Raw genomic sequence first — 26,951 nt, forward strand, 5'->3', positions numbered from 1 at the left:
AGAATGAAGAGGGGAGGGTGATGGAAGCTGTGGGTGTAACCCTTTTGATATCATGTGAGAGGTCAGGGAAAAAAATCTATTTTACATAACACTAAATATTCCTGAAAAAAATCTGGTTTAATATCAAGATAATGATGACATAGGGTTGAGGGCAGGGGAGTAAAGGAGAGCAAAGATGCCCTTTAATCATGTCCTAGATAAGGTTTCCCACAAAACCAGAAATGGGAATGGCAACATGAAGATATTAATTGGGGAGTTTCCCCCGACTAAATTACAAGTCCTGGGATGGCCTTGTGGGTAGCCCAGACCCCCATATCGCACCACCTCTGATTTATTGGTCCCCGTGGGCTTGCACAGGGGAGCCTGTGGGTGTTTTTGCCTGGCTTCCGCGGCAGTCCCCCCCACCGCTCCCCCCCCCCCCCCCCACGGCCTGGAGCAGCCAGGCAGGTGGCAGGGCCAGGGACGCGCGCGTCTAGACCCCTCATCCCAGGTGACGGAGGGGTAGCGGATGCCCGGCGCCCTGGGGGTCGGACCTAGGCACCGGGGACTCTTCCAAGGTCACCCGGCGGGTTGGGGCGGGGGCGGCGCGGGGCGGTCCCGGGCGCGGTGACGCGGGGCCCGTGGTGCGGCGGGGCCGGGGCGCGGGGGGCGGCGCGTCGCCGCGTCCTCCTTTTGTGCGGCGCCGGGCTGGGCTGCGAAGGTAAACAGCGCTTCCTCTTCCTCCTCGCCGCCTCTTCCTTTTATAGCGATTTCTGGCCGCGCAGGGGCCGGGGCGCTGCTGTTGCTGCTGCTGCTGCTGCCTCCGCGGCGGGGCCGCTCGCGAACCTGCGGCGGGGACGCGCGAGCCGCCGACCCGGAAGCGGCGTGTGTGCACCGCAGGCTCCCGCCGCCCGCCCGCCCGCCCGCCCGTCCGCCCGTCGGGCCGCCAGGTACGTGCAGGGCCCGCGGGGAGCCCGTTGCGGCGTCGCCCCCCAGTTCCAGACGGCTCTGCGGGGAGGGAGCGAGCGCCTGGGGCGGCGTGCACCCCGAGGCAGGGGCGCGGGGTCTGAGTGGCCGTCCCCGGGCACACCCCTCTTGCAGGCCAGGTGAGTGCTCGTCGGGCCTGACCCGAGCGCCGTGCTGCCCTCCGGCTAACTTCATCGGTTTTTTTTTTTTTTTTCCCCAGGCCAGGCGGCCGAATTGGGGAACCAAAAGGGCGAATAGACTCCCACTGGCCCGACTTCCTCCTGCGCCGACCCCCGCCGGCGTTTAAACAGTACTTCCTCTTTGCCCGTTATGTTTTCATCATCGTTATCATCATCATATATTTTTTTTAATGGAAGTTCAGTGTTTAGAGGTTGATGCTTTTGCAACCAGCAGGGCTTTCCGGGGGGCCGTGCGTGCACAGTAGGTCTGGAAGAAACCCGTGTGTCCTCCGAATGTGGGGCTTGTGTCTGGGGGTGGGAGGAAAGAGGAACCGGGACTTCCTTTGCCGGCAGAGCCCTAGGGGGGTTGTCTTTGATCCCCACCCTGCTGCTAGAAATGGAGGGTGGGGGAGGGCTTGAGTGTGAAGGTGGCGCAGCAGGGGAGAGTCACGTGGATTGTGCACCTCCGTCTAATTCCCGGTCCGGCTGCACGCGAGCTTTGTGACCTTGGGCAAGTTGTCTGCTGTCTGTGAGTCTTGAGCTCCTCGTCTGTAAAATGGGCTGCTTTGTAAATGAGAATAGGTTTCCTGGCCTTGAGGTAGAGAATGGGAATGTCACTTCACCATTAACGTCTCCATCCCCTAAGACACGTGCCTGGAGCACAGGCAGCCTCCCCCCCCCCCCCATGGATAGTTGTGAAATGAATTGGTGGATGGTAGATTTTGAGAAGTGAACCCATATGCTTCCGCATTTTGCTTCCTTTGCCCTTGATTTCCATCCCATAATCACCAGAGCCATATTTTGCTACCTCAGCCTCCAGAAGTCCACCGAGCCCTGGAGGAAATAGTGATTCCCTATGAGGACGCTTCTACTCCGACTATGCGACTCTTCCTATTCTTGGAGGGTTGTATTCAGTGTGTATAAAAAGGAAGCATCTTTTTTTTCCTTTGCTATGGCCAGATGACAGCGGAGGTGGCTGGCAGGGTAGCCAGCTGGGATGATTTCCCAGGGTCTGGGCTCCATGTCACTGGGAAGGAGGCTGGATGGGTGGGTTTTTCTCCTGTGGTGGGGCGTGCAGAACTGGTCAACTGCCTAGGCTTTCTTCCTGGGGAGGTGCATACTATGGATTATGAGGAGTGTGTGTGAGTGTGTGTATGTGTGTGAGAGTGAGTGTATATGAGTGTGAGTGTGTGTTGGTTGAAGTTGGTGAGTGTATGTGTGATTGTGTGTGAGAATATGTGTGTGAGTGTGTGTGTGTGTGTGTGTGTGTGAGTGTGTGTGTGTGTGTTGGTTGAAGAGTGTTAGAGAGGGATACATAAAAATGGCTTTGGGTTAAAGCCTAAGATGTGTTTGTGCACTTTGGGAAATGTTAAAGAAGTGTGGCTTTCTCTGGTAGCCATCCCTGTCCATTTTCATGTCTGAAGTTCACTGAGCACCTCTCTGAAGACCTGGGAGGAGGCGGTGATGTTCACCTCAGCGCAGGGGGATTCGTCTGAGAGCTACTGTTATCTGTTTTGTTTGTTTTTAAAGTTATTGAGATCTCGTGATGTAGCACAGGCTGGCCCTGGAACTTGTGGTAAAGGCTGTGGCCTCTGCTTCCTGAGTGTTGAGACTACAGGTATGGGTCCCCCTGTCCGGCTCACTTTCCATTCTTTAAAGAGGCAAGCAAGCTCCTCCATGTGGTGATATTGCTGCCCGTCTTCACAGTGGCCACGGTTACCTGTGTGACAAGAGAGACCTTCTCAGTTCACACAGACTTGGAGAGAGGCCAGGGCTTCCCAAAACTTACCCATGAGAGGCAGGTGCAGGGTCATCAGCCACGCCTTTGGGCTGTAAGGTTCTTCTGGGGTTCTGGTTGCCCTGCTGCATTCGGAATGCCTTTGTGTCTCTTGACACCTTATACCGGGAGAGGGGTACCCACTTTCTGACAGGATGAGTAAGAAAGTGATTGTTCCCCTCCATTCTTTATAAATACATTCTGTCTGCATCTCAAGGTCAGCATCTGGCCTCTGAGTGACCTTGTCCTTCTCCTCTGGTGGTTCTCCTTGAAGCGAAGTCATGGATCCTGGTCCCTGGCAGGCCTTGCATAAGAATTCGGAGACTGGTGTGCAGAAAGAGCCCCTAAAGTGCTAGGAGGTTGTGACCTCATGTTCGGCATCCCTGCCATCTCTCTAGTTGGAGAGACCACCATTCCGGTGACTTTGGTGGTGTGGGACTTGGCTATCTTTAGCAAAACCATCTGAGATTGAGCTGTGTAGATTTAAAATTGATGTTACTTGAGCTGGGCGTGTGGGTGCCTACCTGTAATTGTAACCCTAGGGTTGCTGAGCCAGGAAGATCACTGGTTCAAGACCATCCTGTGTTAATGTAGCGAGCCACTGTCTGAAACAGACACATATTCCTCACAACAAAATATGGGGTCATCTGTGTGGTCAGCCAGTAGTCTTAGGTCAGTACCACTTTGAAGCCCTCTTTTCCTGACCACGAGCAGGTGAAATATTCCTGCCCATGCCCATTGCCCAGGGTATCCAGATAAGAGAGCAGGATCTGCCTTGAAACCATTTCTTTCTTGCTTACACGCGCACGTCCAAGCTTCTGTGTGGTGTTCTTATCTGTACAATGGGCAGGTAAGTCATGGGGTTGGTTGTATCTTCATCACGGTTATGTGCCGTAAACGCTGGGTGTAGGACAATTATGGCAATAGTAATGGTCTTGCCTGTCAGAACACAGACGAAGCTACTACGGGAACTCCTCTCAGTTTTAACTGATGAGAAACTTCCAGAGAGAAAGCGAGAGGGGGCCAGGGAGGGAGGACTACTGACTTCCTGGAGAGGGGGTGGTTTTCCATAGGATGCTGAAGACTGTATGTGTGTTCTTGTCTATCTGTAACTTCAGGTAGACAGGCTTGCCAATGCAAGCTCCTCTGGCCTCTTTCTCTCTCACCTCATTCACCCTCCACGTGCTTGTGACACCCATCCCTTATCTTCTAGAACCTCTGTATCTGTTCCGGTTTTTCACTTCCCCTGGGTCTCAGGTGAACCAGGTTCAAACTGTTTCAGTTGAACTTTAGTACTTACTTTTCACACAGTCTGAAGGTTGGCTGGCCTCAGGTTGAAAGATGACTTTGTAGTTAAGGATACAGTGAGGGAGAATTCACTCCCCCCAATCCTTTTCTATTGCCAGAGGCACTGAGGGTGTGGGGTGGGGCTCAGATTGCCCATGTTGGCTGCTTATAGGCAATGTTACCTTGGGCAACGTCCTTCCTCTCTCGTCGGACCTTCTTCATCTGTGACATGGGCAGTGTTTCTGGCTATCTGGAAATGGTGTTGGGGTCAACGCAGCGGTTGGTACACACTGTCGGTGCTCCGTAAATGTCTATGGCTTCTCTTCTATGAGGCTCTCCTTGTCTTTACCTGATTCTGTCCCCCATCCCCGCCCCAACCCCTCTCAGTTCTGCTTGGGAAGCAGCCCTGGGTTGGCTATTCCTCGAAGAGCTCTGGAGGCTGCAAGCCCTGTGGAGTCCAAGCATGCTATTTTCATCCAATTGTTGACCGGCTGTTGTATGGGCTTCCACGGGATGGGAGATGGTTCCCTCCAAGCTCGTCGGGAAGCCTAAACGGACGAGTCATCAGTTTACATTCTGTCCCATTGATTTTCCCCCCACTCGGCAGAGGCTTACTAGCTGCCATCTGCTCCGTGAACATCGTTCATAAATATATAAATAATCGAAGCCGAGGAGATCTGCTGGAAGAAGTGTGGCTGAGAGTGATTTTTGTATTTCGGATGATCTGAGGCCATGAAGGGAATTGCAGGGCTTATTAAAACACCGGAATCGTGCTCAGAAAGGCCCCCTTTCACCGCAGGAGTGAGGGAAGGGCATCCTGGGGATGTGGGTGAAGGACCTGTGAGGGGTCAGTGGGCAGCCACTGTGTGTTTGTGGGGTAAGGGTGAGGATAGCTCAAGTCAAGGGACCAGGACTAATGCCAGCTGTCACAGCTCGGGTATGAGCACTTTCTGGGCATCCTTGAGACTCAGAGGGCTGTGAAGTAAGCCATGCCTGGTGCCTTCTGGGGCATATACATTTCTGTCCCATATTGTCTTCCACGGAAGGTTCTTGAAGGTTCCTAAGACCAATCTTTTTAAAATAAAAAAGCCCCACATATTAATTACACATGATAATGGGTTTCATATGAAATCTCCGTGTGTGTGTGTGTGTGTGTGTGTGTGTGTGTACTTTTTTGTCCTTTCGTTTGTTTTGGTGACACGGCACACTTAACTGGGGTTGTGTACTGGGGAACATTTCCTGAATAGAAAATGCCCCTCTTCCCCTCCAGCAATCTTTAACTGCCTATAGTTTCGACCTCTTCAGAGAGGGGTGGGGCTGTGTGAGCTCGTCCCCTTTCGTGACAGGCTGTTGATGGCCCAGTTGTGTGCGGGTCATCACAGTTGTTGTGGGTGTGTGGTGCAGTGGCCACGCCATGCGCAGAAGCCAGCACTCCATCCCGTCCACACGCTCTTAACATTCCTTCTGCCCTCTCTTCTGTGGTGTCCTCTAGGCCAGACTCTTTTCGTTAATAGCAGTCCAGAGTGAGTTCTTTTCAGGCTCACAGTTTGACAGGCATCAGGTGGTCTCTTGGGAGGACTGCTTCCCAAGCTTGCGTACACACCCAGTCACTTGGGCCTTACCCACATCCTGAGTCAGCTCTGGGTGGCCTGAGCATCTCCATGTCCCACAGGCTATGATGCCTCTGGTCTGTGAGCCACACATTCAGTGAGGTGTACTTGGAGATCATCCTGCCTTACCATCGTTGGCTTGCTTCACCTGCCTGGACCAGGAAGACAGACCACAGAGATGCAAATCTGAGTTCTGCCCCTGTAGGTTCCCAAGGCAGCTAGTGGCAGAGGCATGGAAGGGATGCAGAAGGAAGTCAGCAAGTGTCTTCTGAGCTCAGGTGAACCCCAAAGGTCTGGACATGATACAGGGGATGGGATGGAGAGAGTACGAGCAGACAGCTCTTCCCACATGGCCTGACTGTAGGCCTGAGTAGGACCTTCATGCCTAGAGTCCCAGCCTGAAGCACGCTGTCCTCTTCTTTAACCTGACAAGGTGATGGGGACCCAGAGACAAAAGACATGCTCGCGAGACAGAATCAGGGCTGTGTCTCAAGACCTGGCTCAGCTTCTCCCTTGGTGCACTGTGCCCAGGGTGTCTGTGGGGCACTGCTTTAGTGACAGTGGGGTGCTGGGGCCCTGGATGGACTCATGTCCTTGATGTTCCCCCAGCAACAGGCTTTCCGAGGGACACAGAGAACCAGGTTCTTCTTGTGGAGCTGAGATAGATGACGGTGGATTTGATGATCTTAAGACAGTTCAGGTGGCTTTGCCCAACACTGGCTGCTCCTCACAGGAGGTCGGCAGCTTTGTAAGGGGCCAATGGTGGGGTGAGAAACGGGCCCATGGGTGGGGGATGCCTCAGGTCGTTTCTGACTGACTGAATTTGCTTGCAGGTTGTAAGACCTTGCTGGCCTCTCAGTGTCCAGTTCTCAGCCTGTCGTGGCTCTTTGAAAATGTTTCCGTGAGTTTCGCTTGGGTTTGGGCATCCAGAGGCTGCTCTGTCCCTTGAGTCCCCAAGGCTAGGACCCAGAGATGGGGAGCCTTGGGCCGGGGAAGGTCAGTACTGCTAGTGTCTTCCCCAGACCCAGCTTCATTCAAAACAGAGTGAAGTGGGACACAGAAGACAGCGTGGAAGTGAAACTTGGGCAGGCACGTCCCCCAGTGTCTGCTCCACTCTCCCGAAGCCAGGTCTTCTGCTCTGCTCTGTAACCTTGGGCTCCAGAGTCCAGCTTGGAACTCACACAGATCGAGCTAACAGGCTTGTGAAGGGATGCCCCAAATGGCTGTCCTGTGTCTTCTGAAATGGGTCTCACAGTCATTCCTGAACACGTGTTCCCTAGTTCTTAGTTCATGATGGAGCATGGGATCTCTCCTGCCATTCAACAAAGTAATAAAGCAAGCGGCTGCTGCACAGCAGGCCTGTGATGCAGCCCCATGGGGCACAGCAGTGTCTGGAGGCCACTCACGCAAATCCCTAGGGGACCTGAGCAGTGTGGAGCTGGAGGGAGTTTGGGTTTGTTTCTCCTGGCTGACCCGAGCCCAGCCTCTCTCCAACCTTAGTTTTCTTCATTCATTCAGAAACCAGGAAGGCAGGGCAGGGACTTGGCTCAAGGAGGAGGAGCACTGGGTGAGTGTAGGAGGTTAAGCTCCTGGCGAAAGCTCTCTCTCACAGAGTAGTTTTGAGTTTTGGGTAGCCTGTCTCCCAGGCAGTTGGTGAGGCTGGTCCTATTTACTCTGAGAAAATCGCGGCCAGTAAGAAGCAGAGCGGGAATTCAAGCATTCCCCATCACTTTTAGTGCCCACTTCTCTTCAGCCTCTTCCCAGGGACCTGTGAATGGAATTCAGAAAGAATGCCCCACCTGGAGTAGAGGCTTTCTGGCTGGACTCTCTGGGAGGGTTTCTCCCCAGCATCCCAGGGGCTCGCTGGCCCCAGAGCTCTCTGTAGGATGACACATGACTCCGGGTGACTCAACAGCCAGCCCTGGGTTCCTTATTGCTAGGCTACTCTCTGTGCAGAAATTTTTCGTAAGGTTGGTGGGAAATTGACCACAGTAATAAGACTTCTTGAAACACTCTGTGTGTGTGTGTGTGTGTGTGTGTGTGTACATGTATGTGTATGTATGGACAACCTTGGGTGACATTCCACAGGTACCATTTTTTTTTTATTTTGAAGATAAAGTCTTTTATCTAGGCTAACCTTTTATCTGGCCTAGGGCTAACCACTTTAGCTATAAGTGGTTGGCCAGTGAGCCCCAGTGATCTGCCTGTCTCTACCCCTCCCTATCCTTGTTAGACCACCACACCCTTTTCCTAAATGTGGGTTCTGGGAATCAAACTTAGGTTCTTTACCCACTAAGCCATCCCTGGCCCCTAAGGTTCCTCTTGACACCGGGTGGCTTTGGTGGGATTTCTAGTTGTAGCCTGGCACGTCTCTGCCGGTGACAGGCACCCTTGGGAGATGAGATGGGCAGGGGTAAGAGGGGCTGGAGGCTCGTGTTTTTGGTGTGTGCGTGTCTGTCTGTCTGTCTGTGTGTCTGTGTGTGAATTTGAGTGGAAGAGTGTGAGGTTTGTACACTGAGATCAGAAGGTGGTTCTGAGATTCGAACCCACGTCCCCCTGTGCACTTTTTCCTTGGAAATGACTGTGTAGAATAGACTGGCCTGATATTCAAAGAGATTCATTTGCCTCTGCTTCCTGAGTGCTTGAATTAAAAGCATGGGCCGTGTCTTCAGGTGTTAAATCCCTATTTCAAGGAGCACTCTCGAGATCCCGAAGCCTGGTCCTTGCTGCCCATTTCAAGTGTGATAATTTGGACCAACCCATCACCCTTTACAGATGTCTCAGATTCTGTGTGGCTGGGGGTTGGGCAGCTGGCGTGAGATAGGAAAAACCCTGAAGGTCACCAGGTTGTGTCCCCAGCACTTCTCAGGCCATGGCCCACAGAGGAAATGGGACGAGTAAGTTTTGAGCCATGGGCCAGACAGTGAAAGAGGAAGCAAGTCCCCTTGGGAGTGGACTGACCCTGGGGCCCTTTTGCACCGGTGTTGAGGTCAGTGACCTGGCAGAGTGTAGCCGCATCCCTCTTGGTGGGACCAGTTCTCTGACTCCCCTCCACAGTGGTATCGCTTTAGACGTGCCACCGTGGCCCAGAGAGGTGATGTGACTTTCCCAGTGTCACACAAGAGCTTGAAACCCCTGAATGAGTTACCAGGCGGAGGGTGTGGGTGCCAAAGCGCTGCCAAGAGTCATACAGCCAGTGCGTGGCCACAGGGAGAACTAATTCTCTTGACTGGAGTGTCCTGGGGAGGAGGGGTATGAAGTTGCTGGTTCTTGTGTGTGCCCATCAGCCTGGAGTATTGGTTTCCTGTTGTCGATTGAGACAGGCTGGTTTTCTAATAGTCTCTGACCGACAGCCCTTGCTCAAGACCCAGAATACTGCGGCAGAGGAGAACTGACTGACCACTGAATAGTGGAAGTCAGCCCAGCAGGCACAGTTTCACAGAGCTGATGATTGCTGGCCCCGCCCTGCCCCAAAGGACAGTGCTCCGTACACTCAGACGCACAGAGGGAACTGTAGTAGACGGTGTAGACTCACGGACAGCACCTGGGAGCGAGGACATGGTTCAGCGAGGAAGGAAGAACGCGGCCATGTGTGAGGGATCGCAGGGGCTGGTGGCAACTAGCCTAAGGTTCCAAGAGAGACCCTGACTTGGGAGGAAGAGGGTTGTGTGTGATACAGCAGGAGAGCTGGTGTTTTCCTCTGTGCACACAGACACACAGACACATACGCACACACGGAGACATCACATGCAGAGATATACACAGTGTACATAGACACACAGACACATACACACACAAGGAGACATCACATGCAGAGATGTACACAGTGCACATAGACACACCGACACATACGCACACACGGAGACATCACATGCAGAGATGTACACAGTGCACATAGACACACAGACACATACACACACGGAGACATCACATGCAGAGATGTATACAGTGCACATAGACACACAGACACATACACACACGGAGACATCACATGCAGAGATGTACACAGTGCACACAGACACACAGACACATACACACACGGAGACATCACATGCAGAGATATACACAGTGTACATAGACACACAGACACATACACACACAAGGAGACATCACATGCAGAGATGTACACAGTGCACATAGACACACCGACACATACGCACACACGGAGACATCACATGCAGAGATGTACACAGTGCACATAGACACACAGACACATACACACACGGAGACATCACATGCAGAGATGTACACAGTGCACATAGACACACAGACACATACGCACACACGGAGACATCATATGCAGAGATGTATACAGTGCACATAGACACACAGACACATACACACACAAGGAGACATCACATCAGAGATGTACACAGTGCACATAGACACACAGACACATACACACAAGGAGACATCACATGCAGAGATGTACACAGTGCACATAGACACACCGATACATACGCACACGGAGACATCACATCAGAGATGTACAGAGACACAGACATACATACATACAGTCATATATACATGCACATAGACATAGTTACACGCACACGCAGCAGCAGCACCAAGCGTGAATAAAGAAGCAGATAGAGATGAATTTGACGACCAGCACAAGAATCCATGTCTACGATATTTACAGCCTCACTTGTACTTGTATTTGTTCATATTTATTTCTTTACTTTGAGGTGCTGGGCTGGAACCCAGGCCCGCAGGGGTGTTCTTTGTGCAAGTGCCCTACCACTGTGCAACGGTCACAGTGCACATTTATTGCTTTTTTATTTTCTCTTCTGGTGTTGGGGGTTGAACTTGGGACCTTCCTGGGTAAGTTCTCTACCACTGAGCTAAATCGTCAACCCCTGTTTTTCTGTAGCAGGGTCCCATGTAGCCCAGGCTGGCCTCTAAGTCACTGTGTAGTAAGGATGACCTTAACCTGGTAATTTCCCTGCTTACATCCCCTGGGTGTTGGAATTTGAGACTCAGTTTCTTGGGTGGTGGAACTCAGGGCTTTGGTTGTAATAGGCCTGTAGTCTTCCTGCTGAGCCACACCACAACCCCCATCCCATAATGAATAGAAATAATTGAAAAAATTAATCTCTGAATGCAGTTGAATCCGGCTTACGTGAGCAAGGCTTGTCTATTGTGACATAGTGGGACATACTCAGTGTGCCAGGGAGTTCTGCTGATAACAGGGTGGGTTTTGCAGGTTTGGTGTGCCTGCCGTCTATCACTCCAAGGTCTCTGCTCAAGTGTTATGGCCTTTCAGGAAGGTTTTAGGGGTGCAGGACTATTTGGTGCAGGACACTAGCAGACAAGAAGAGCGAGCTCTCTGGATTGGACAGGGCCTGACGTATTTTTGAATGAAAGAGAGTCCCTTGACCACACAGTGAGTGTGGATTCTCCCCTTTGTGCTTATTCCTGTCCCCTTTCAGAGTTGATCTGGAAGTGCTGCCGGTAAGGGAGGCTTGTGCTTGGTCCTCAAGGTCCCCCCCAAACGCAGCAAAACTCTGCATCTTCTCAGAGTTACAATGGGGAGTGTTGAAGTGAGGAGACCATCTGGATGCTTCTGGCTTGCCTTCTGACCTCCCCTCAGGACAAAGGCATGCTGTCAGTGTGATTTCATATGTCCCCAATTGTCTCTGCCTTCATGATGGGGAATGTGGCATATTTTTGCATATTTTCTGTCATGTGATAACATCCTATTCTCATCTTCCCTTCCCCTTCTCTCCCTCCCCTCCCAGTCCCTACTTTCTTTTTCTATGAATCCCAGCACTTTACCATTTCCAGGGAGTCTATGAGGAGACGCCATGACCATGGCAACTCTTACAAAGAAAGCATTTAATTGGGCGGGGGGGGGGGAACTCTCTTACCGTTTCCGAGGTTCAGTCCATTATTGTCATGACTGGGAGCATGGCGGCATGCAGGCAGATGTGGGGTTGGAGCTGAGACTGCTGCATCTTGCAAGCAACAGGAAGTCAACCGAGACACTCAGAGGTATCCTGAGCATAGGAAACCTCAAAGCCCACCCCCACAGTGACACATTTCCTCTGACAAGGCCATGCACACTCCAGAAAGCCACACGTCCTAATAGTGCCTATGAGATATCAGCAACAGTTACATTCAAACAAACCAAATTAGAGCATTTAATAACTGAGACACATTCAGCCCGTCAATAAAGAATTACTGCATTTATGTATTTATTTGTGTGTGTGTGTATGTGTGTGAGCATGTGTGTGCCACAACAGTGTGTGTATCACAACACAAATGTAGATGCCTGAGGACAACTCAAAGGAATTGGTTCGCCTACCATGTGTGTCCTGGGGATTGAACTCGGGTTGTCAGGCTTAGTGGCACCTTTGCTCTCTGGCCTAGCAGCCAATTAATTAATAAAACTTAGCCCCCCCCCCCCCCCCCGAGTTAACACAGCAGCAGGTTTGGTGACAGTCTGAGCAGACAGCTGATCCATTTTGAATGATTGTCACCCTGGGCCAAGCTCCTCTAGGTCTGCCCAGAAGTCATTGACATTTCCATTTCATGAAAGGGCCAAGAAATTTCTAGAATCATTTTGTATCTTCCTAGTGAGCAGCTGTGTGTGTGTGTGTGTGTGTGTGTGTGTGTGTGTGTGTGTGTTAGATTGAGGGACTCTAGAGGTATCCAGTCTAGTTACGGCCTTAAAGTCATGTAGAAACTGTTTTCTAACAAGAATGAGTGACAGCTACTGACTGTCAGTAGCAGAGGGCTTTCAGTCTGGGTGTTGTCTGTAAGTGCCAGGGTGAAGAGGAAGTTGGTGACCTCAGGCCTTCAGGTGCCTCTCTAGCCCCAGGACTCTGTGCTCTGGGGTGCACAGGGATGCGTATGCAGCCCAGAAGGAGCGGACAGCTGAAGATGCCACTGTAGGGGGCCACGCTGTGCTGACTGTGGAATTGCAGATTTGCAGACACTCCATGGTATTAAAATGCTACCTTCTCCCGGAGTTCTGTGTCTGGCATGCCGCCCTCTTGTCATCTTCGCCCGTGTTGCAGGGGGAAGCTGAGTTAAAACGCTTCAGCCATCTTGGGTTTTTCAGTATTGAAGACTGAACACAGGGCCTATGTTTTCAGAGTTTTTAAAGGAAGGGTTCATAGCAACCAAGGTTCTAGGTGTCTGATTTATATCTGATGAGTAAGTGAACCAGTTACATTCTTTTTTGAGTAGGCAATTCAAATTGATGTCTTTGAAGATATTTATCTCACCCTCCCTTGAAATCTTTCTTCCTTCCCTCTGTCTCTCTTCGTTCCCTTCTTTTTTTCCCTCTTTATCTTCGTTTTGAGACTCACTGTGTAGATCAGGTTGGCCTGGCATTTATCATGTCACGGACCTCGAGTTCTCCATCCTCCTGTACGGGCATCCTCAGTGCTGGGATTAAAGTGTGGGACACTGTAATCCGCAGATCGTCCCATGAAAGACCACCACTCACGTCTGCAAAAGCAGGGGCGCTTATTTCTTGAGAACAAATCCCAGCAAGCTGGGGTCAGCCACACAATAAAATGGTGGTGACCTACCCCCCCCGCCCCCCCCCCCCCGCCCCCCAGAGAAGCTCCCAGGCTCCTTTTAGACAGCCAGGGGAATTCCAGGGACAGTTAGGTCATGTCCAACAAACCTAATTGGCTGAGCAAGGAGCAGTTACATTAATATGTTTCTGATTGGCTGGGGGCATGTCAGAACAGGCTTTGGGGGCGTGGCTTACAGCATTTGTACTGTAGGGGGTGACTCAGCCTGGTGTGTACTATCTCCCTGGGCTCCCTAGGATGGTTTTGTTGATTGACTGTTCCCTGTTTGCAAACAGAAACTGAAACTTAGGCCTGGTAGTGGATGGGGCTCAGAGAAGCCTACTGTGGCTTCTTAATACCACGCGCAGCCCTTTCATTTTAGGTTTTCCCCGTGGTATAAATAGGACCTTGCACATGGTAGGTAAGCGCTCTACCACTGAGCTACATCTCTGCCCATAGGTTTATTGGTTTTACGTGTATGTACATTTTTTTGTGGAATGGCATCAGTGTTAGCACCTGAGTGGGTATTTAGTTATCGAGTGTCCAAAAAGTCCCTGTTTTGCCCTTGGATGGTTAGTATTGTCAACTTGACCTTTGATGCCTAGAAAACAAGCCTCTGGCATGTCCTTGAAGCCATTTCCAGGGAAGAGGGAGGAACTCCCCTGAACCTGGAGGGCACCGTTCCTTGGGCCGAGGCCCTGGAGTAAGAAAACCGGAAAAGGAAAAGACCTGAGCTCCAGCATTTACTTCTGTTCTTCCTGATTGGGTATGTGACCTGCTCCCTCCTGAACTTGTACTGAACCATCAAACTGGGACTCAGAATAAGCCCCTCCTTCCTCAAGTCCATCAAACTGGGACTCAGAATAAGCCCCTCCTTCCTCAAGTCCATCAAACTGGGACTCAGAATAAGCCCCTCCTTCCTCAAATCCATCAAACTGGGACTCGGGATAGCCCCTCCTTCCTCAAGTCGATTTACCGGGTGTTTTGTCATAGCAAGAAGATACACAGTAGTTCAACTCCCTGCTCGCTGTTCCTTCCTGGCCTTGCGCTCCCTGCTGTCAGCACCTTGGAGAGGAAGTAAGATGCCCCTGGGTTCCCTGACTGTTGAGATGACTAAGAAAATACTCACCCTCCCAGGACTCTCCAAGCTGAGTCATGCAAGCTCCTTATTCTTCAAGGAAGATGTGGAAAGGTGGAAGGAAAACTCGGACGATGGAGTGCACTGTGGGCATTCAGCAGCTCCCTGCGTCCCTACCCACACCCGCTGGAGAATTCCATGAGCTCAGCAAACCCCTGCTGGCCTCCCATCTGCTGGGAAGCAATTGCATGCTTGGTCCTCTGGAGCAGGGGCCTGTGAAGCAGAGGCAGCACCAAGCTGGGCTTAACTGCTGATTGGGTCTCTCAGTCTCTAAGGATGCTGGGCACACCTGAGCACACTATCATCCGCTGCCTTGTTGGTTCTGGATGTCGTGTCTTGAGGGGGTTGGAGTGAAGTGTGTCTTCCCCACCAGAGGCCCATGATCACTGACCCCTCCCGTATACCCAGCCATACCCAAGGATGCCTTTGGCTTGCCCACCCACAGGGTGTGGCTGCTGTGGCTATTTCTGTTGTGTCCTCACCTCACACAGGTCTCACCCATGGGACACGCTCTGCAGCGTGAAGAGCTGAGAGCTCGCTCTAGGAACAGGGATCTATGGATAGATGCGCCCGAAGACTGCGGTGTGCCAGGTTTGAGCTGAGCTGAGTGTTGTCGACACTGCATTGAAAATGAGCTTCCTGGCCTGTGTTCTCCTCGGCGGTGACCAAGCACTGAGTCCCGCAGCTTAAAAACGGAAGGAAGCAAGGAGTCCAAAAGTGGCTTAACGAAGCATGATAGAGCACCTTACATCCAGTTTGTGCTTGTGTTTTGGCTCTGCTCTAGTAAACACTGCTGAGCTCAGGACTTCAGGCCGAGTTCACAGGAGGCCAAGCTTCAGGAGTACTCGTGGAAGCTTTTTAGAAAATGGAAACCCAGAGAGGTTGGAAGATTTGTTGGAAGCCGGGTAGCTGGTCTGAGCCAGAGTGGGCACTTTATTTCCTCAGCCCTGGCTCTTGTCAAGGTCCGCCCGTGAGCCACAGGCGGGTGCAGAATTTGAAGGTTAAAGTAAAAGCCACAGCTTAGTGAAAAGAGCATTAAGGAGGGAGGCAGGGGCATTCCTCCATTTACTCTGAAGTCCGGTAGAACCCCTTGTACTCAAAATTAGCCCGTTGTCATGGTGGCTGTCGGCCCTCCCCACGCTCCTCTGTTCCTTGTCTAAGCATTCTCTCCTTTGTGTGACCCTGGGATTCCTCCAAAGATCCTAGAAGCTACGCAGTTGTATAGTTCAGTGAGCTGCAGGTGAAGGCAGGGTGAGGCGGAAGTAGGCACTTGTCCTCGCTGAGTGAGGACTTCTCTGCACCCGCACCCCCCTATAGAAATGGTCTCACAGGTAGAAGAACCCTTGCTAGGTGCCGTGGGTGCCGGGGTAAATGCCTGGTCCTTGGGTGGACTCTCAGTGGTGTTGCACTTGGGACCTGGAAATTCTCAGCATCCTAGGACAGTATGAGACATTCAGAAGGAAGGAGATCTTCCGGTGGAAGTCCCCATGTTCTCTTGTCCCTTTCTTATGCCCTGTGGGTAAATCCACGTCACGGGTGGGGTAAGCCTGTGCTGTGGGGGTGAGCCTGTACTCCGTGTTCTCTGTTTTTCCGTGTTCATAAGTGAGTATGAAGTGTGAATGATGCCCAAACTTGAGTTGGGGCCAAGGATACAGTTATTAATCACAGGAGACACGTGTTGTCCTCAGATGGTCCCAGACTCCAGAGCAGATTGTCGTCGACACGTGTGAAAGTGCTAAAATGGTGAGCGACTTGAAACCGAAAGCAGCGTACTTTACGTCTTCGTCGTCATGGTCATCCTTTTCCAAACAGAAAGCAGCGTACTTTACGTCTTCGTCATCATGGTCATCCTTTTCCAAACAGAAAGCAGCGTACATTATACAGTCTTCGCCATCATTTTCCTCCTGGGTCTTGTTCCAGGTTGGCTCTATAAAACTCACTATGTAGCTATGGGTAACGAACTTCGGCTTCTCTGGGACGCCGTGCCTGCTGTAAGGCTTAGTGGTGACTATAAAGTTGACAGATAAGTCCTTAGGCCAGTGGTTCTCAACCTTCCTAATATTGTGACCCCTTAATACAGTTCCTCATGTGTGGTAACCCTCAATTTAAAGGAATTTTTTTTTTTGGCCCACCAACTTACAAAAAAAAAAGTGACACGGAAACTTATTACTAATTATGAAAGCTCGGCCTATAGGTTAGACTAACTAACTCTTATAACTTAAATTAACCCATTTATATTAATCTATGTTCTGTTTCGTGACTTTTGACCTCTTTTCCCTATTGCACCTCCTGTGGCCTCTCTGTGTCCTCTGGTGTCTCTCCCACACAGATGCCTCTCCTTTTCTCTCTGCCCGGAAGTCCCATCTAACTTCTTACTGCTTAGTTATTGGCCTTCCAGCTCTTTATTAAGCCAATCAGAAGGCACCTTGGCAAAGGCGCATCTTCACAGTGCACAGAAAGGCCATTCCAGCTGGGTGGTGGTGGCTTACGCCTTTATTCCCAGCACTCAAGGAGGCAGAGACAGGCAGATCTCTGTGAGGTCGCGGCCAGCCTGGTCTCCAGAGTGAGTTCCAGAACAGCCAGAGATACACAGAGAAGCCCTGTCTTAGAAAAACAAAAGACAAAAACAAAACAAAACTATTCCACATAACCTCAACCATAAAATTATTTCATAACTGTCATCTTGCTACTGTTATGAATTGTAAATGTAAAATTTGATATGCATGGGATATGCGGCCCCTGTGAACGGTTCATTTGACCTCCACAGGGGCTGCAGCCCACAGGTTGGAAAGGACTGCTTTAGGCACATCTGAGAGGTTATCTTGGTTAGGTTAATTAAAGTGGGAAGACCTTTCCAGAAAGCAGGCAACGTCATCCCCTAGGCTCGGAGGAAGCCAGATGGCACCACCATCGTTTATTACTGTCTGCGTCCTGACCGCATGAGCCACGTGACTAGCTTCACGCTCCCGCCATTGTGACTTTGCTGCCTGCCGTGATGGACTGAACACTTATGCCTTGAGCCAAATTAAACAGTCCCTCAAGTGGCTTTCGTCAGGCTATTTTATCCTGGCAATTGGGTACGTAACCAGCATGCTTGGTTTATGTAGTCTTAGGGATTGGACCCAGGGTTTCATGCATGCTAGGCAAGAACTCCACCAACGGAGCTTCATCCCAAGCCCTTGCTCATGCATAGCTAAAAAGAGGTGCAGGACGCGGTAGATGCTACATGGAGGGGAGACGTGGGGAGATAGGGCTGTGCCTCGGCTACCTGGGAACCTGTCCGTTGTGTTTTCTTACGTAAGCTGGCAGTGGATGTAAGAGGTGGCATTCTTATGCATGACTTTTGTATGTCTTTATAGTGTGCAGTAAACATTTTAAAGTAGAGCTGTGGACAGGAACTCATCTGGGAACTGCCCGTGAGGGTCTGTCGCCAGATACAGATGAACCGTCGCCTCCACGTACTTCTGGCGATGCCCGGGGCTTGCCAGGCTCACTCAGGAACTGTGGAACCAAACTACCTGGAGGATTTAGGGAGGCGATCGTAAAGAAAGGGATAGTTTGATGGTCAGTGCTGGGAACGGCTTTTCACGGACAGAGATCAGCAGATGTGAGCAGAGAAGGCAGGATGTCGCTTGATGAGTTACAGGTGGACCTTGTCTGTGGGCCCTCGTTCCTCGACTAGAAGCCAGATTGGCTTAGATTGGTAGGGAGCTACTTCAATGTGGGATTAAACCCCAGACAATGGTCGGAAAGTTCCTTGAAGTGTGTAGTGGCCCCAGAAGAGTCGGGCCAGTGCAGTGCAGGCTAATGGGAAAGATGTTCTTGTGCAGAAGAGAGGCAGCATGCCTCATTGAACATCTCGGGGTGGCTATTGTCTGGCATGAGAGGCCATCTGGGACACTGCTGCCTGGCCCGGGGCTGGGAGGCAGCAGCAGGGCCAAGCCCTGTGTTCAGTAGCTTGGGGAGTAATGTATATTCAAGATGGTTTTCTTTGAAAACATTACAGAGCCAAGCAAGGAAAGCCCTCGGGAGGGGGATGAAAGCCCTGATGGGGAATTTCATCAGTGCTTAATCAAAGGCATTGACTGTTTTCTGGGCCTTCTGCTTGCCCTCCCATTGTCGTCTTTATTTGTGGAAACTTGTTCATTATGGTTTCATTAAGGCTGGCCCTGGGCGCCACCCCTCCCAGGCTCCTTTTGATGTCTGGGAAGCCATCCCTGTCCTTGGGGAATCCTTCAGCCTCCTGGCTCCTGGACGACTTCTTAGCTCTTCATTCCAATCTAGGCCACATTCACATGTGTCAGGACGGCGGCTCTCCTCTGCTCCATGCTGCCCAGAACCCAGGGCGTGGGAAACAGTCTCTGTGAAGGACCTCAGCTGGTACCTAGGACAGGGGCCCTTTGGAGAGGCTGAGGTCCCTGTAGACGAGGTGGTTTCAGCTTCTGGACTCTCCTGTTGACTTCATCCTTGCGGGGGTCCTGGCACGAGTTCTTCCTCCCTGGGCAGATCTATAGGAGTTTGAAATGCTGCTTTGGCATGCTGGGGGACCACCTGGTGGCAGGCGGGGAGGAGGAGGAAGCCACATTGGCTGCATCCTTCCCCTGGCCCAGAGCGGGGGAACTTTGCACACATCTCCTGCCAGGGAGCAATTAATTTGCAGGAAGTGATAGTTTGCGTCTTCCCCTGGCAACATGGCACCGTGCTCGCTTCTGGGCCTCGGCCTCTTGTAAGTTTGGCTGTCACGACTGAAAATTCACAGCATCCCCTGATTTTATTAGCTAGTCCTGCCCTACATTTCATCTGCTTTTCTCATAAAAACTTTTTTTTTGTGGGTCTGTGTTTATCAACCCTGAATAAACACACATCCCAAACTTTAGTTAGGAAGCCCGCGGCAGCCAGAAAGGAAGTTGGCACCGTTTCTCCTCTTCGGTGACTCTTGACAGCAGGGGAGACGTGGCAGGAGCCCCACCTGCCATGGGAATTCTGGTTGACTGGAGCGAAGGAGGCATGATCTCCTTTCCCCACAGGCTGTGTGTTAGCCGAAGCTACACCTTGAGTAATTCACTGGCCAGGTACCCAACCCTGTGCATTTGTTCATCAGCATTAATTTTTGAAAGCTTAAACTTGTTTACTATAATATGTGTATATGTGAGTACATCATTTGGAGGAGAGTACGTGCCACAGAATGTATGTGGAAGAAAAGATAACTGTTTTGTGGCGTCATTTCTTTCCTTCTGCCTTCCACCACCTTGGTTCCAGCATCAAAGTCAAGGCCCAGGCTTGTACAAGCCGCTTTACCTGCTGAGCTCTCTCGGTGGCCCAGTTTACCAAGTTTTAACACAAGCATATATTGTCTTTTGATCCCTGTGCTTTCCCCTTTTTTTGCCTTCTTCCTCTTCATTTCCTTTGTCTCCCCTACACAGTTAAAATATTTTTTTAACCTTTGTTTCTGATTTTCATCTATTACATATTCATTGTGTGTGTGTGTGTGTGTGTGTGTGTGTGTGTTGTATATGCATACTCGGAGGTTTGAAGACAACCCATGGGAGTTAGTTTTCTGCACACGTGGATTCCAGGGATCAACACTCAAACTCATGATCCTTCTGCCTCAGTTTCCCAATGCTAGGATAATAGGTATGCCACCAAACTCGGCACCATTTAAATATATTTAGACATGAGTATGCAGAAACAATACACACAAACTCTAAAATAAATGTAAAAACATATATGTATACATACCTACACACACACACACACACACACACACACACACATATTTGCAGGATATCATTAAAAAGCATTCGGGGGTGGTGTTCAGGATGCATTTGTCCCCAGCAGTAAATTGATCACAGAGAGGAGACAGACTTGCTTTGATCCCCAGGAGAAGGGATGCTCAATGCTGGCTAGGAGAGTTGACCTGGAGAGCAAGATCAGAGCCTCAACCGTTTTGCTTACAGAAATGTCTTGTGAAAGCCTTCTAAGCTGAGACGCATTTCCTCTTCTGTAAACGCAGGGAGGGAGGAAGCAGAAGGCCCAGGGCTGTCCCTCAAGAGTCAGTTGCTCTTTCCTACTTGGCTTGTGATTCTCATGACCCCCATGTGCTTCCCTCTGTGCCTGTGCCTGTTAGCCCTGGAAATCCAGCAGTGTCCAGGATGCTTAGGTGGCAAGACTGGGGCCAATGACAGGGATCTTCTACCCGGGCAGGGTGCTGGGCCCAGAAATAAAGGGGGGTGTTATTAAGGAGGACTTCCATCAAGGTGTTAGCAGCATCAGGACAGTGTCATCTATTCCTAGCTTTAAGTAGACTTAGCTGAGTGTCTCAGAGATGGAGGCAGAAGTAGCTGCAGTATTTTATGTGCAGGAAGGCGTGGTGCCATGGCAGTGTGCGGATGCTGTGGACATGCCACACACATGCTGCATCTCATTTCCCGAGGACCAGCCGATGCCAGGACCAGCGTCTGCCCCAGAGTCTAGTACACTGGGTACTGGGACACCCTCTACCTCAGGATGCCCTTCTCGGGCACGCAGGCTGCCCAGCCACCAGCCCTTCCTAAATGAGGATCTTCCATACAGCCACCTAACCTTGTCTTTGGGACCATGGTCCTAGGGCTGGTGATTGCTAAGGAGGTAACTAACTCATCGGGATATGAGTGCAGAAAAGTGGGGTGATAGCCTCTAATTACAATCGCCGTTCCCCCCCACCCCCAAAGGAAACCTTCTTAGTCCTTCCGAAGCCACTCAAAGGCAGGAGGTGGGGCGTGGCACCGAGTTCTTTGAAACCCTAGTCTCCAGCATCGGAGCCTAATCCATCCGCATCATCTTCAGAATGAAGGAGAGGATGAATGAACGGGCACGAAAGCATTGCAGGGAGTGGCAGTGAAGCTCTCCAAAAAGTAGCCGTGCCTTGAATGGTCTGGAAGTGACCTTTCCATACCACGCGAGCTGTTTTGAAATAGCCAGTACTTCAAATTCGGCTTTATGCTTGGTCTCTGTGGTGAGCGGTAGAGAAATACTTCCTCTGTCAACACTGGGCTCTGGGTGCTGTAGACACGCAGAGGCCTCATTCTTATGCCCCTTCCCTGTCAGCCGTGACCTGAGACTCATGGGTCTGTGTTCACTGACTTTAAGTTTGGGGGATTGGGTGTCTTATGGATACTTTCTGTATTTGGGGGTACATGTATCTATGTATGAATCCTACTGCATCAGCAGACAGCTGAGATAGACCAGAGCATGTTTTTCCCAGCAGCCTCTGGGCTATGGGGCTTGGATGATCACCTGGAGGTAATCATGTCCAGAGCCATGGAGGTGGCTCTGTCCTAAGCATACACACAGTGGCCTGGCTAAAGCCACCTTCTCCCTCTGCCGTGTCTCTCTTGCTCATTTTTCAAGTGTGTTTCTTCAGCTGGCCTCTGGCTTTGGAATCTCTCATTGTCTCCACAGCAAACCCACGTACGGAATTGTCCACACAGTGGTCCTGGTTGGTTTCTGTCATCTACCATTGTGTTGCTGATAGGGAAGCAAGGCATGTGGGGCCGGAGAGGAGCTTCTTTGGGGTGACAGAATTGCTCCCAGGACTCCTGACCTAGACAGGGACCCTCCAGGTGTCTGCCACCTGACCCAGGTGTGGCAGGATGAAGGGAGTAAACTGGACAGGTGGTTGGAGAGTGAGAAGGGTCTTCCTGTAGGAGGCTGTGCGCCAGGAGGGGCAGAGTCTGGAAAGCAAGGCAGAAGCCAAGAATGGTCACGTCCACGTCAGGGGCTGTAGGCTCTTCTCTTAGTAAAGACAGAATCTGTTTGTGGGCTCTGCTGATGTCTGGTCTCTGTTATGCTGACATTGCTAGTGTGTTGCACAAGTGTGCATAGATAATCTGTATTGCCATGGGTGTGACTGCTTCTCACAACTGTTTATTCAGGTAGATGCTGGGTCTGATTTGGTCCATGAGCCTCACTCTTGCTCACTCTCACAGCATGCTGGGTGGTTTGTGTTAGGTATTTCCGCTGCTGGAACTCAGGCTAGGGAAGAGTGGACATCCTCAGTGGACATGGCCTGGCTATGAGGGGCTACCGTGGGTTTGATGTGGGTCTGTTTCGTTTCTCTGCTGGTTTCTCAGCTCTGCCCTCTTGTGTGAGCTTCATCTTCAGGCTGCCTGCCTCATAGTGATGAAATGGCTGGAGCAGCTTTGCAGCTTCAGGTCTGTTTCTTTTCCTCATTCTCCTGGACCAACTCAGGGTGACGTTTACACCTGAGCCTAGTGAACGAGAATACTTTATGCTGATTGGTTTCTGCCTAGGTTCTCTCTTTCTTAAACAGCTCATCCGTAGGTCAGGACCACACAGGAGTTAAGGGATATGCCAGTCACTCTTGAACCTGCATGTGGCTGCCTGCCTATGGGAGAGGGTGGAACAGGATTGCTCCAGGCAGGATTGTACACAGGACAGTGATACTGTCAGGTTCACAAACTCTAGAGAAACATCACCTCTGCAATGATGTGAGAGTTAGGTTACAGGGAGGTAGACCAACCGTTTGTGGCTTGTAGTAAGACAGCAAAGTTACACTTGGAAGGGAAGTCCATACATATGAACTATCATGTGGGGAGGCCTGCGGTCATCAGAACTTCTGGCCTTTTAACAGAGGGACACTGAAGACATCTCCTGGAACCAGGTACAGGGTGCTTTGGTGAGAAAGATACTGTGCTCTCAGTGGGTGGAATGAATTGAGGGACCCATCTACCCGTATGTGTACTGCAGTCAGGCTTGCCCAGAGCAGATTCGATTTCGTCATTTGCAGCGGCCAGGGGATGCTGTGTCCACGGAGGTGTTTGCTCTTTCTTCATACCCGGCATCCCTTTTGGCCGTGGCTTTCGGGACACTCAGGGTCCCGTCTGGACTCAGTCGTGGCCGTTGGCAGCTTCCAGGTTCTGTCTGTTTGCTTCCCCTTTGCTCCACTGACATTTCGGTGTATAATCCTCAGGAGTGCTTTCTTATAAACTGCTCCGAATTTGTTTTGGAGTGAAGACATAAACAGTGATAAAGAGAGGTGGACATAGGGCTAGTGGGCGGGGCGAGCGGCTCTGATCACTGTCTGCTTTGCAGAGGGTTGGTTGTTCAAGTTCCCTGCCTCTTGTCTGGGCCCAGCTGGCTGACCTTGGATGTAGAAGGACAGGCCTGGGTGTCCCTTTTTCTGCCTCCTGCATTTCTCAAAGCATTGGGTTTCAGAAACCCAGTTTGTTTTACAGGGTTTCTCTGTAGCCCTGACTGGTCTTGGAACTCATTCTGTAGACCAGGCTGGTCTTGAACTAAGAGATCTGCCTGCCTCTGCCTCCTCTGGGCTAGGATTAAAGGCGTGCATGCACGTGCCACCGCGCCCTTTATTTCCTGTGTACGTTTTGCCTGCTTCCATGAGTGTGCACCACACGCATTCCTGGTGCCCTGGGAGGCCCGGAGAGGCGGTCAGTTCCCTCGGGCGATGGAGTCTCACGAAGTTGCTAGCCACACGTGGGTTCCAGGAAATGAACTCAGGCATTGTGGAAGAGCAGCCAATCCTCCAACCGCTGAGCCATCTCTCCTGTCCCTCTTCAGATCTTTTAAAAAGACTAGTCAGGGGGCCTGGAGAGATGGCCCAGAGGTTAAGAGCATTGTCTGCTCTTCCAAAGGTCCTGAGTTCAATTCCCAGCAACCACATGGTGGCTCACAACCATCTGTAATGGGGTCTGGCGCCCTCTTTTGGCCTGCAAGCATACACACCAACAGAATATTGTATACATTAAAAAAAAAAAAAAAGACCAGTCAGCTTGCTTTGCCAAGGCCTAAAGCCCTCAGTATCTCCCTGCTACATTAAAGAAAGCCAAGCCTACTCCAAGATCCCGGGCTAGCCTGCCTTCCTCGGTGCTCACTTGCATCTGCTTTTGTCACTGGCCGCAGCCCACGGCTGCCTGCTGTGCTCTGCTCGCTAGCCTCTGCCTGACATTACATTTGTCCATTTGCTTCTCTCCCCATTCCTTTCTTCTGTTTCTGCTAGGCTTTCTTGCAGGTCAAGTCTTTAAATTTTTTTTTTTAAGATAGATTTTCATGTATGCCAGGCTGACTTTGAACTCCCTGTGCAGCTGAAAAAGATCTTGAATGTCTGATTCTCCTGCCACCTCCATAGTGACAGCTGTGTTGCAGGGAGACCTCTTGTTTGTTCCCGGCTGCTTGGCAGCTCAGATCTGAAATAATAACACAGAAGCCATATTATTTAAATCACTGCTTGGCCCATTAGCTCTTGTTTCCTATTGACTAACTCTTACATGTTAATTTAACTCATTTCTATTAATCTGTGTATCCCCATGAGGCTGTGGCTTACCAGGAAAAGTTCTGGCAGGGCTCCATGGCTTCTCTCTGACTCCGCCTCCCTTCTCCCAGCATTCAGCTTAGTTTTCCCTCACCTACCTATATTCCCTGTGCAGGCCCAAGACAGTTTTTATCTATTAACCAATGGTATTCACAGCACACAGGGGAATCCCACATCACAGCTGTTTATTGAGCACAGGTGGACACTAGGCTAAAGCTTACTGACACTGTTTGTCCCTTGGAGTTTTCATTCCACCTCCCTAGCTTGGTCTTTTTTTATAGCCCTGACTGTCCTGGAACTTTCTATGTAGACCAGGCTGACTTTGAGCTTCCACTTGTTCGTGCCTTCCTAGTGCTGAGATTAAAGGCATGCACCGTCTTATGCATGTAATGTGTTCTGTACTATTCATGCACTCATGGACATAGTCATATGTTGTGTATATTGTATGTAAGTGGACATGGTGTCACACACCTTTAATCCCAGCACTGGGAAGGTGGAGGCAGGCTAACACTGTGAGTTCAAGGCCACCTTAGTCTATAAAGAGAGTTCCAGGCCAGCCAGAGACACAGCGAGACCCTGTTTTTAAACAAACACAACAGCAAAAATCTCATTTATTTTGTGAAATATGCATGATACATCTTTGAACATACACAGAGTCTTGGGACACGTGTTGGTGGGTCCCCTCCTTGGTGCCCCTTTGTGTTGGGCACTAGTGGGGTGTAACCTACAGAAGCAAGTGCTTCACGAGGCAGCAGCTCTTGGCTTGGCATCACTCCCTTCAGAAGATGTCGTGGAGACAGAGAGTGAGTTCTGTTTTTATTTTGTTTTGTTTTTTCTCTCTCTCCTGCCTTGATGAGGTAGCTGGTCCAGAACCTGCTGCTTTCCAAAGTTCCTTACCTATTGATTTAGGTGTTTGCCAAAATCATGTTGTCTCTGGACTCACTTAGTTTGGTTTCTTTCAAGTAATCAGTGAGGTGGAGATTTCAAACCGTGAGATCTAGATTTTCTCTTTTTTAGGACTGAAGTGTGTGCGTGTGAGACATTAAGAAGATGTAATGACCCAGAATGTGGCAACTTGCAGGGTCTGGGAGTTTTACAGAACACCCCACAGTTGCCCATGTCAGGGCTGTTTACCCATAAGGCAGAGAGTGTGAAACCACAAGAGGCCCAGTGCCTGGCAGGTTAGCACCCCTCCCCAGTAAACAGATGCCAGGTCTCAGAGCCCCATGAGAGTGAGTGCAAAGAGAAGACTGGAGGACTTTTGTGTGTGCCGTACGGTTTTAAGTGAGTGTTAGCGTTGGAGTTTAAACACGCTGAAATGAAGATACAGTCTGTTCGAGGTGTCAGAGGGAAAGGCCGCGGGGGGCTTCTGCCCTTGGATGTGTTGGTGTCAGAGGTGATGTCACTGCTTGGCATTTCAGCTTTGACCTCTGTTAAGTGGGAGAGTTTGGGGCGGAGGATGTGGCTCAGAGAATGCTTGCCTAGCGTGTACAGCAAGGTCCTATCCGTCTCTAGCACCCGTATAAACTGGCTGTGGTTGGGGGGTGGGTCAGAAGTACAAGGTCATCCTTAGGTGTGACAGAGAATTTGAAGCCAGTCTGGGTGTGTGAAACCCTGACTTAACAATAACAGGGAGGATTGAGTTAATCCTAGGATGTTGCAGTGTTGGCGTTGTCCCTGTTCAGTGTCAAGAGAACTTTTATTCCAAAAGAAATGTAAACTTCAGATTTTTTTCCCTTACAACAGTAAACCCTTTTTTGCTGTTATTTAAATAACAAAGGCTTGTTGAACCCAGAGGCTTTCCAAGTGAGGCAGGGGTTGGAAAGCTTTGGAAGTCCTCAGGCTCACAGAGGGACAGACGGGGTCTAGCAGGCTCTTACAAAGTGGACCTGGGGCTTTTACCCAAGAAGAGAGAGGTAGAACGCGAGAGGGTCACTGTTGTCCTCAAAGGACATATGCCGTAAATGAGGATCTTAAACTCTGTCCCTTCCAGGCGACACATGACATGCCTGGAGGTAGAAGGACCTCCCAGGCTCAGAGAACATTTGGTCCTGTGAGCCTGAGCTGCCGGTCAAGCAAGAGGAGCTCCATGGTGGCTTTGCAAGCTGCGTTAGAGGCCCCCAGCCTGTCTGTAAGCAGCTGCCAGCCCTTGCAGG

General features: G+C 50.7%; 1 protein-coding gene across 4 annotated transcripts in view; it reads left to right on the forward strand.

Annotated features, from left to right (window-relative positions):
- Positions 1-626: 626 nt before the first annotated feature.
- Positions 627-26,951, forward strand: part of Cyrib (CYFIP related Rac1 interactor B) — a 125,167-nt gene continuing 98,842 nt past the window's right edge. Inside the window, exon 1 of one of the 4 annotated variants that reach the window (XM_041672116.1) lies at positions 627-929. The gene's annotated coding sequence lies outside the window, so the exon portion shown is untranslated. The other 3 variants (XM_041672112.1, XM_041672111.1, XM_041672110.1) reach the window with 3 other exon arrangements.

Source organism: Microtus oregoni, unplaced genomic scaffold (assembly GCF_018167655.1).
Source record: "Microtus oregoni isolate MIOR12 unplaced genomic scaffold, Mior012 000022F_ref0000154, whole genome shotgun sequence".
NCBI lineage: Eukaryota > Metazoa > Chordata > Mammalia > Rodentia > Cricetidae > Microtus > Microtus oregoni.